This window comes from Salvelinus namaycush, chromosome 1 (genome assembly GCF_016432855.1).
Source record: "Salvelinus namaycush isolate Seneca chromosome 1, SaNama_1.0, whole genome shotgun sequence".
Taxonomy (NCBI): Eukaryota; Metazoa; Chordata; class Actinopteri; order Salmoniformes; family Salmonidae; genus Salvelinus; species Salvelinus namaycush.
The window spans coordinates 65513290-65524203 of record NC_052307.1 but is presented as its reverse complement, the minus strand read 5'-3'; positions in this window follow the sequence as shown (position 1 = coordinate 65524203).

Here is a 10914-nt window from a genome sequence, read left to right as displayed (position 1 = left end):
TAAAATGGTTAAGGTTAGAATTAGGGGAAGGGTTAGCTAACATGCTAAGTAGTTGCAAAGTAGCTTAAAAGTATAAGTAGTTGACAAGTTGCTAATTAGCTAAAATGCTAATGTTGTCCGTGATGAGATTCGAACCTGCAACCTTTGGGGTTATACGCCCACCGACTCACCCCGACCAACCACCCTCATTTTTCCTAAAGGAAACTTCTGTCTTATGTAACTATACCAAATGTAACATATCATACTAATTTGAATGTCCTGGATTTACTTTTACCATGTTACGTCTATTCTATGAGACCAGGCTGGACCCTCTTATACCTATGTTATATCAGCTCTATTTTCCAAAGCATCTGTAGGCTAATTCCTGGTGAATCTATTAATCATTACATTAAGCTTATTGTGTAAACAATGTTCTTGGACCACATGAAGAAGTTGGTAGAGACTAAATTAAAATGTACTGAGCTCTCTAATTTGACCAATGGGACCTACAAAGACAATGTGGATGCAGTCTGAGCTTCTCCTTGTGAACTTGACAGGTTACGTGATGTTTACCTGTTCAGGAGCTTCATTTGTTAAGCAGGAAAAGAGGTCATTTGACTTCAGCTATCCTTCACAGGTCACAAAATAGAGCTTCCTCGTTGGTGGGCTGAACAGGCACAGATACTGAGAGACTTCTCTGATTGGTGGGATGTACGGGCACAGGCACTGATCCAACTGATTCGTGGGTGTGTACAGATACTTGATGTCAGGTACTGTACATGATAGATCAAGAATAGCAAGGGGCTGAGATTCACTCCACCGGGACTGAGCACTGGGGCATCATGCAGAGGAAGATCAGCTTCACTGGGCTCCTCATTACTGCTCTGTTGGCATTTTTTTCCAGTCTGGAGAAGGAATACATCTATGTGAAACAAGAAATTAACTGGCAGCAGGCTCAAAAGTACTGCAAAGAGCACTACACTGATCTGGCCTCATTCAAGAAGCTGTATGATGATGAGCTCGAATCCATAAGGGGCAAATATGGCACCTATACCTGGATTGGCATGTACAGAGATGACTTGACTACAGAGTGGAAGTTGTCTGGAGGGGAAAGCTTACTATTTAAAATGTAGGCTCCTCAGCAACCAGATGGGATCAAAAATAACTGTGTTGTAATGCAAAATTCGCAGGGTTATGTGAGAACTGTGCTGAAATACACCCTTTCTTCTAATATAAGGAGAAGCGTGACAGTGATCTGATCCTGGTAAAGGAGAAGAAGACGTGGGAGGAGGCGCTGGAATACTGCAGGCAGCACCACAGTAACCTCTCCAGCCTGCTCTCTAAGACAGAGCATCTCCAAACCCAACAGCAGATCTCAGAGGCCCTGGGGGACTCTGGCCAAAATGGGAGAGCACTGGGGAACCTGGGACTGTGAGGACAGGCTGAACTTCCTCTGCTCCACAAAGAAAGAAGAAAAGACAGAGCCTACTAGGCCTCCTATTGTTTATCATGATGACCAATGTTCCCTCTAAGCTGCACATGGACACGCAATAGTCCCGAGACTGTCACGCAGCTCCCCCAGGACAGCCGCACAGAAGAAATAACAGCCCACGGAGAGAAGCACGAGATTGAACTTCACTGACATTTCTAGAGTTTTCGTTGTTACACTATCAACGTTTCCCTATACTGTGGCAATTGTGATCGAATCAACCGAATATTAGCCACTTTCAATGCAACATACAGAAACAAAACATTCTCTCTACAAGGGGTTAAACCAAGGCCTCATACCTTTTAATGGGTTGATACATTTTGTTATGATAAACTGTAAGGACTCCTCTCAGGAGACATCTGTGTGTGTGTTAAAACCTGTTTTGAGTGTTGTGCCCTTCAGACACTATCAGAAGGCGGAAACCGCCTACGCTCATACTCCTCCTGTCTGTGCCCCACGGTGGCTCTCTGAGGTTCTGAGAATATGACTGGTTTTCTGAGAACACGAGGCTTCTGCAGGCCTGATGAAAACAGCCACCTGTCAGAAGATGCTAAGACTCATTCACCTTGTTATGACCATATACTTGCGATGAAAGGTCAAGTTTCGGGTCAAACCCACTTCTGAGCTTTTAATTGCTGACAAGATGGTTGCTGCTGTCAGGGGGAGGTTAGATTCATTAAAATGTTGTTGCCAGGGAAAGTCACGCAAGGGGAACTGGGGAGGCTATATAAGTTACAGGATATCTTAGACACTTTGCAGAACCTGGGGAGAGCTATCATATACTGTACTCTGTACCAACTTCTGCCTACAATTGTATTACTAAAGGAGAATTTTAATACTTAAACAAAGAGTCTGTGTTTCCTTTCTACTAGCAATATATACACTGCTCAAAAAAATAAAGGGAACACTTAAACAACACAATGTAACTCCAAGTCAATCACACTTCTGTGAAATCAAACTGTCCACTTAGGAAGCAACACTGATTGACAATAAATTTCACATGCTGTTGTGCAAATGGAATAGACAAAAGGTGGAAATTATAGGCAATTAGCAAGACACCCCCAATAAAGGAGTGATTCTGCAGGTGGTGACCACAGACCACTTCTCAGTTCCTATGCTTCCTGGCTGATGTTTTGGTCACTTTTGAATGCTGGCGGTGCTCTCACTCTAGTGGTAGCATGATATATTCTCCTACATTAATTTTACATTTCCACAAACTTCAAAGCGTTTCCTTTCAAATGGTATCAAGAATATGCATATCCTTGCTTCAGGTCCTGAGCTACAGGCAGTTAGATTTGGGTATGTCATTTTAGGCAAAAATTGAAAAAAGGGTCAGATCCTTAAGAGTTAAGTTGGCCAGATCGGAGCAGCTTAAAAAACATTTTATAGACCTTGTTAACAAACTGAAAGACTTAACTAAGTGTCTGTTCATCTCTGTCCCTCTTCCTCCACTGGGTCATAGAAGTGGCGGATTCAGGAGACTGCTAGCACTCCATGACTGGCTGAAAGTCTACTGTCGATCCTCAGGAATTACTTCTATCGAGAATTTTGATACCTTTTGGCAACCGAAAATACTTTTCAGGGATGATGGAATTCACTCAAATCACCTTGGCCCGTGGACACTATCTAATCACTACAAGGCAGCTATAAGAAATTGACTGTTATGCTCTTTTACTAGCCTTGCTATGGCTAGAAAGGATTGTACTGCCATTAGCACTTTTACAAATTTGTATTGTAAAGTGAAGCCGCTACTGTCTCAGGTAATCCCTACTATTATTACGTCTCGACTCCCCCAGCAAACAGTGATAGATAAACAATATGCAGGGCGGATTGAGGTCAATTTAATTTCCATTGCGATGCAGCCTTTGGTTATGAATAATAGGTTGGCATTGGCAGGTAATGATCTGGCTTTTATTTTGACACTCCCGGTGATTTCAAAGCCCGAAAAGGTTTGAAATTCATGCACCTAAATGTTTGCAGCCTTTTGCCAAAAATGGACTACATCAAGATCTGGGCTTCGCAGGCAGATCCAGATATTTTTAGTTTATCAGAAACATGGTTATCTGAGAAAATAGTGGATTCTGAGGTTACTATTGATGGTTTTCAAGTTTTCAGGGCTGATAGGATGGGCAAAAGTGGTGGTGTTGCGATCTATACAAAAAGTAACCTCGTCTCTTATAAAGGCCAGTCCTAAACAATTTGAATTTAAGTCTTCAACTAAGTTGTAATTCTAAAGTAACTGTTCTGGGAGTCTACCGCCCTCCCTACGCTAAGAAATGTTTGTTAACTAGTCTCACTGACTTAATAGCTTATTTTTCTACTTCTGAATAGTTTGTCATAGGTGACTTTAACCTGTCCTGGGGAACCCAAGACTCCGACTATTTAAAGGATTTTTGTAATAACCTAAACCTCACACAGTTGATTACCAAAGCCACATGTCCAAATCTCAGAGATTCTACTAAATCAACATTAATTAACCTTATGTTTACAAATACTCCAGAGAAACGTGTGGCTACTGATGTTTTCTCCCTGGATATTAGGGATCACTGTCCTATTTTTTGTATTAGAGATGTTAGGACTCATAGTGCAAAACAATGCTTTATTACAGGGAGAAATAAAATAAAATGTAGTGAACAAGCATTTTTACATGATCTCAATGGTGATCTTAATAGTATCTTAGCTATACCAGATTCTGAATTGGCTCTAAATCACTTTATTACTGTTTTTAACAACATTGCAGATAAGCAAGCCCTGTTTAAAAAATGGAGAGTTAAAAATAGATCGAACCCTTGGTTCACACCAGAATTATCTGAGTTCATACGCAAATGAGATGCTGCCTGGGCCATGGCTAGAAGTACTGACTCCGGCCGGGACTGGCAATCCTTTTCGAAAATTGAGAAATCTATGTGTAAAACATGTTCGAAAAGCAACATCTGATTATTATATTAACACTAGCTGACTGTACTGGAAATTCATATAAATTCTGGAAAACTGCAAAATCATTAAAGGGTTGTACTTCCTCTACTCTTCCATTACAAATGAATGTAGAGTCTGGCCCGATTACTGATAACATTGAAATAATTAATTCATTTAATCCACATTTTATTTCTGCAGGCTGTCTCTTTGGTATAATTCAAAAACCTACTCACTGTGACAATGTACTGGATGTTGATGGGGGAATTTTACTGAATAATTTTGAAAATGTCGGTCAGGGTTTTTTTCCTTTCGGCAATTCACAGACAATGAAGTCCTTGATGTGTTGTTGGCATTAGACATTAAGAAATCTACAGGGGCCGACCATTTGGATCCAGGTCTGTTCAAGTGTGCTGCATCCCTCATTGTTGTTTCATTAACCCACATCATTAGTTTAACATGTTTACTGGAAATATTCCTAAAGTGTGGAGATCAGCTTATGTGCTGCCACTAAACAAGGGAGGTGATTGTTATGATCTTGACAACTATCGTCCCATATCAAGAGTTTCTTGTCTAGCTAAGATTCTTGAATCCTTGATCATTCTATCTTATTGAGTTAATTGTCTGTGTTAGGCCTTGGCACTGATGCCTGTTTGTGGTTTCAGAATTATCTTAGTGATAGACGGGGTTAAATCCGAATTTCTTGAAGTACTTGAAGCGGTACCCCAGGGTTAGATTTTGGGGCCATTATTGTTCATGTTGTTTATAAATGACATTGAAAATACTGGTAACAACTGTAGCATTCCTCTCTATGCAGATGACACAGTTATTTATTCCTGTGCCTCTTCCAAAAATCCCAAAATCACTTACTGATCTTAAATTAGTGTTAAATGCAAATAAAACCAAGTTTATGCTGTTCTGTTCGGGCGGTGTTCGGCGGTCGACGTCACCGACCTTCTAGCCATCATTGATCCATTTTTCATTTTGCATTGGTTTTGTCTTGTCTTCCTTCACACCTGGTTCCAATCCCATCAATTACATGTTGTGTATTTAACCCTTTGTTTCTCCTCATGTTTTGTCGGAGATTGTTTAATTGTATGTTTGTGCAAGTCATGTGTCGATGTGCGACGGGTTTTGTACCCACTTTTATTGTATATTTTGAAGTTGTATGAGCACTTATTAAACGACTCCGTTTATACCACCTCCCTGCCACCGACACGCACCCATTACACGACCCCCGAACCAACAATGCAGTTTAAAAAAATACGGATAAGAATAAGAAATAAAAGTAACAAGTTATTAAAGAGCAGCAGTAAAATAACAATAGCGAGACGACATACAGGGGAGTACCGGTACAGAGTAATCGGGCACCGGTTAGTTGAGGTAATATGTACAAGAGAGCCCTGTATAAGTTTACAAATACAACCCAATACATAAATAAAGCCCAACAGCCCTACAAAACACACTATAATAAAACATAATACACAACATTCCATATATTTAAGAAAAGCAATTGCATTCTGTAACATAAAAGTCTCCAATCAATAATTTAAAATGCCTGAAATGCACCAGAATATCTAATTGCAAGGAATTTTGTGTATTGTTCCATACATAAGGGCAAAAAAACTAAAAGCATATTTTCCCAATTCAAAAGGGCGAGGCGCAAGGCGATCCGGATGGAGACGGTGGAACTCTCGCCGCATTGAAGGATCCAACACGTCCTCCACCGGAACCCAGCATCTCTCCTCCGGACCATACCCCTGGTACTGAAGGCCCCTCGCCCAACGTCTCGAATCCAGTATGGAACGAACGGAGTACGCCGGGGCCACCTCGGTGTCCAGGGGGGGCGGAGAAACCTCCCGCACCTCAGACTCTTGGAGCGGGCCAGCCACCACCGGCCTGAGGAGAATCACATGGAACGAGGGGTTAATGCAGTAATCGGGGGGAAGCTGTAACCTGTAACAAAGCTCGTTCACTCTCCTCAGGACTTTAAATGGCCCCACAAACCGCAGACCCAGCTTCCGACAGGGCGGGAGGAGGGGCAGGTTTTGGGGCGAGAGCCAGACCCGGTCCCCTGGTGCGAACACCGGGACCTCACTGCGGTGACGGTCTGCGCCAACTTTCTGGCGCAGCACGGCGTGCTGAAGGTGGACATGGGTGGCGTCCCATGTTTCTTCTGCGCGCCGGAACCAGTCGTCCACTGCAGGAGCCTCGGTCTGACTCTGATGCCAAGGAGCCAGAACCGGCTGATACCCCAATACACACTGGAAGGGAGAGAGAATAGTGGAGGAGTGGCGGAGCGAGTTCTGGGCCATCTCTGCCCAGGGCACGAACGCTGCCCACTCCCCCGGCCGGTCCTGGCAATAAGACCTCAGAAACCTACCCACATCCTGGTTTACTCTCTCCACCTGCCTGTTACTCTCGGGGTGAAAACCTGAGGTAAGGCTGACCGAGACCCCAGACGTTCCATGAACGCCCTCCAGACCCTCGACGTGAACTGGGAACCCCGATCAAACACTATATCCTCAGGCACCCCATAGTGCCGGAAGACGTATGTAGGGCCGTAGGGAGACCGGGCAAAGGGCAGGACTTAGAAAAACAATCCACAATGACCAGGATCGTGGTGTTACCCTGTGAAGGAGGAAGATCGGTCAGGAAATCCACCGACAGGTGCGACCACGGCCGTTGTGGAACGGGTAAGGGTTGTAGCTTACCTCTGGGCAGGTGCCTAGGAGCCTTACACTGGGCACACACCGAGCAGGATGAAACATAAACCCTCACATCCTTAGCCAAAGTGGGCCACCAGTACTTCCCACTAAGACAGCGCACTGTCCTACCGATCCCCGGATGCCCAGAGGAGGGTGACGTGTGGGCCCAATAGATCAGCCGGTTACGGACAGCAGACGGAATGTACAGACACCCAGCTGGACACTGGAGGGGAGCGGGCTCTGCCCGTAACGCCTGCTCAATGTCCGCGTCCAGCTCCCACACTACCGGCGCCACCAGGCAAGAGGCGGGGAGTATGGGAGTAGGATCCATAGGCCGCTCCTCTGTGTCATACAGCCGGGACAATGCGTCTGCCTTAACGTTCTGGGAGCCTGGTCTGTAGGAAAGGGTAAACACAAAACAGGTGAAAAACATGGCCCACCTTGCCTGGCGAAGGTTCAGTCTCCTCGCCGCCCGGATGTACTCCAGATTGCGGTGGTCAGTCCAGATGAGAAAAGGGTGTCTAGCCCCCTCAAGCCAATGTCTTCACGCCTTCAAGGCCTTGACGACAGCCAACAGCTCCCGGTCCCCCACATCATAGTTTCGCTCCGCCGGGCTGAGCTTCTTCGAGAAGAAGGCACAGGGCGGAGCTTCGGTGGCGTACTCGAGCGCTGAGAGAGCACAGCTCCTATCCCAGCCTCGGACGTGTCCACCTCCACTATGAACGCCAAAGAGGGATCCGGATGGGCCAACACGGGAGCCGGGGTAAACAGAGCCCTCAGGTGACTAAAAGCCCTGTCCGCCTCAGCTGATCACTGCAAGCGCACTGGGCCCCCCTTCAGCAGTGAGGTAATGGGAGCCGCTACCTGACCAAAACCCCGGATAAACCCTAAGAACCGCTGCACCTCCTTTACCGTGGTGGGAGTCGGCCAATTACGCACGGCTGCAATGCGATCACTCTCCATCTCCACCCCTGATGTGGAAATGGAATACCCTAGGAAGGAGATGGACTGTTGGAACAGGCATTTCTCAGCTTTGACGCACAGGTCATGCTCCAACAGGTGACCAAGCACTCTGGGCACCAGGGGCACATGCTCAGCGCGTGTAGCGGAGTATATCAAACTGTCATCAATATACACCACTACACCCTGCCCGTGCAAGTCCCTGAAAATCTCGTCTACAAAGGCTTGGAAGACTGATGGCGCATTCATCAACCCGTACAGCATGACGAGGTACTCATAGTGCCCAGAGGTGGTACTGAAAGCCGTCTTCTACTCATCTCCCTCTCGGATACGCACCAGGTTGTAAGCGCTCCTGAGATCTAGTTTGGTGAAGAAGCGCGCCCCATGCATTGACTCAATCGCTGTGGCTATGAGCGGTAGTGGGTAACTATACCTCACAGTGATCTGATTCAGACCCCGATAGTCAATGCACGGGTGCAGACCTCCCTCCTTCTTCTTCACAAAAAAGAAGCTTGAGGAGGCGGGTGAAGTGGAGGACCGAATGTACCCCTGACGCAGGGATTTGGAGACATATGTTTCCATAGCCTCCGTCTCCGCCTGTGAGAGGGGATACACGTGACTCCTGGGAAGTGCAGCGTCTACCAGGAGATCTATCGCACAATCGCCCCGTCGATGAGGTGGTAATTGAGTCGCCTTCTTTTTAGAGACGGCGAGAGCCAAATCTGCATATTCAGGGGGAATGCGCACGGTGGAGACCTGGTCTGGACTCTCCACCGTAGTAGCACCAACGGAAACCCCTAAACACCTACCTGAGCACTCTCGCGACCACCCCGGGAGAGCCCTCTGTGGCCAGGAAACAGTGGGGTTATGACAAGCTAACCAGGGTAGGCCCAGCACCACGGGAAACGCAGGAGAGTCAATATAGAAGAGACTAATTCTCTCCGTATGACCCCCCTGCGTCACCATGCCCAAAGGCGCGGTGACCTCCCTAATCAACCCTGACCCTAGTGGTCGACTATCTAAGGCGTGAACGGGGAAGGGCACCTCCACGGGAACGATGGGGATCCCTAAACTATGGGCTAAAGCTCTATCAATAAAATTCCCAGCCGCACCTGAATCGACGAGCGCCTTATGCTGGGAATGCGGGGAAAACTCAGGGAACGTGACAAACACAAACATATGTGGTGCCGGCTCACATGGGGTGACGCCAGAGTGCCCTGCCTGCTGCCTCGATTCCCAGAGGAACCAACCCGGCACTGACCGGCAGTGTGACCTCTGCGGCCACAGATGGTGCATGAGCGGGAACCCCCTCCGGTCTCCCTGCGCACAGTCCCTCCCAGCTCCATGGGTATCGGAGAGGGGGTGCGGGAGGATGGAACCACCAGACCCCGATCCGAACGTCCGCGAGTAGCCAGCAGGTTGTCCACCAGCTGATCAAACGTGAGGGTGGTGTCTTTGCTGGCCAGCTCCCGACGGACGTCCTCGGCCCTGTTGTTCCATCCCGCGCTAGCAGCCAGGGTCCTAAACTCCAGGGCGAACTCCTGGGTGCTCCTCGTCTCCTGCCTCAGATGGTAGAGGCGCTGAACTCCTCAAACTGGTCCAACGCCGCATCTCCCTCTCTCCACACGGCGTTGGCCCACTCCAGGGCTTTCCCGGTGAGGCACGAGACGAGGGCGGACACCCGCTCACGGCCCGATGGAGCTGGGTGGACGGTGGCCAGATAGAGGTCTAATTGCAATAAGAATACCTGGCAGTTCGCAGCCCTCCCGTCGTACTCCTGGGGCAAGGAGAGACGGATCCCACTGGGTTCAGGCGGGAGAGACCCTGGTTGAAGTGAAGGCACTGGAAGAACTCCCTGTCTCTCCCAGCGGTCCATTGTCTGGACAACGCGATCCATGGCGGCGCGCAGTTGGTGAAGCATAACTGCATGCTCCTGGACGCGCTCCTCCACCTCACTGGCCGGGGTACCTTCTCCTGCTGACTCCATAGTTCGGGTCAGTGATTCTGTAATGGTTGCGTGCTGGTGGCAGGGAAGTCAGGCGCAGGAGAACGAACTTGGTATAAACGGAGTCGTTTAATAAGTGCTCACAAAACTCCGAAAAACCAAAATATACAAAATAATAAAAGTGGGTACAAAACCCGTCGCACACCAGAACATAACTTGCACATAACATACAATCACCGACAAGGACATGAGGGGAAACAGAGGGTTAAATACACAACATGTAATTGATGGGATTGGAACCAGGTGTGAAGGAAGACAAGACAAACCAATGCAAAATGAAAAATGGATCAGCGATGGCTAGAAGGTTGGTGACGTCGACCGCCGAACACCGCCCGAACAAGGAGAGGGACCGACTTCGGCGGAAGTCGTGACAGCTCGTAAGTAAGCATTTCACTGTAAGGTCTACTACACCTGTTGTATTCGGCGCATGTGACTAATTAAAATGTATTTGATTTGTAGAAGAGTTTTATTTCAATGTGACTCCGTTTAATATCAAAAATAAAAGATGAGTAGCTAATGTACTTGTGCTTTGAAAAAACGAACAATTTGTTCATATAGTTTGATCTAGGCCTTAAAGAAGACTTTTACACACCTTTGTATATACCGTTTCTACAGTCCAGTAGTGTTCTGTATGTTCAGAGGGCTATGAGCATTTTCTTTTCAAATTAATAAATTATAAAGAAATAAAAATACTTAGATGGTTGTTTTGTTTGAGTGTTGTTTTTAGGACTTTTACATTTCATTCTATTCTCTAGTTTCATTAGAAATGTTTGCATTATATCTGTGTCTGGGTCTGTTTACTGTGTCTCTGTATGGAATGTGGTTTGAATAGTCATGGGTGGGAGAAAATGAAACACAAA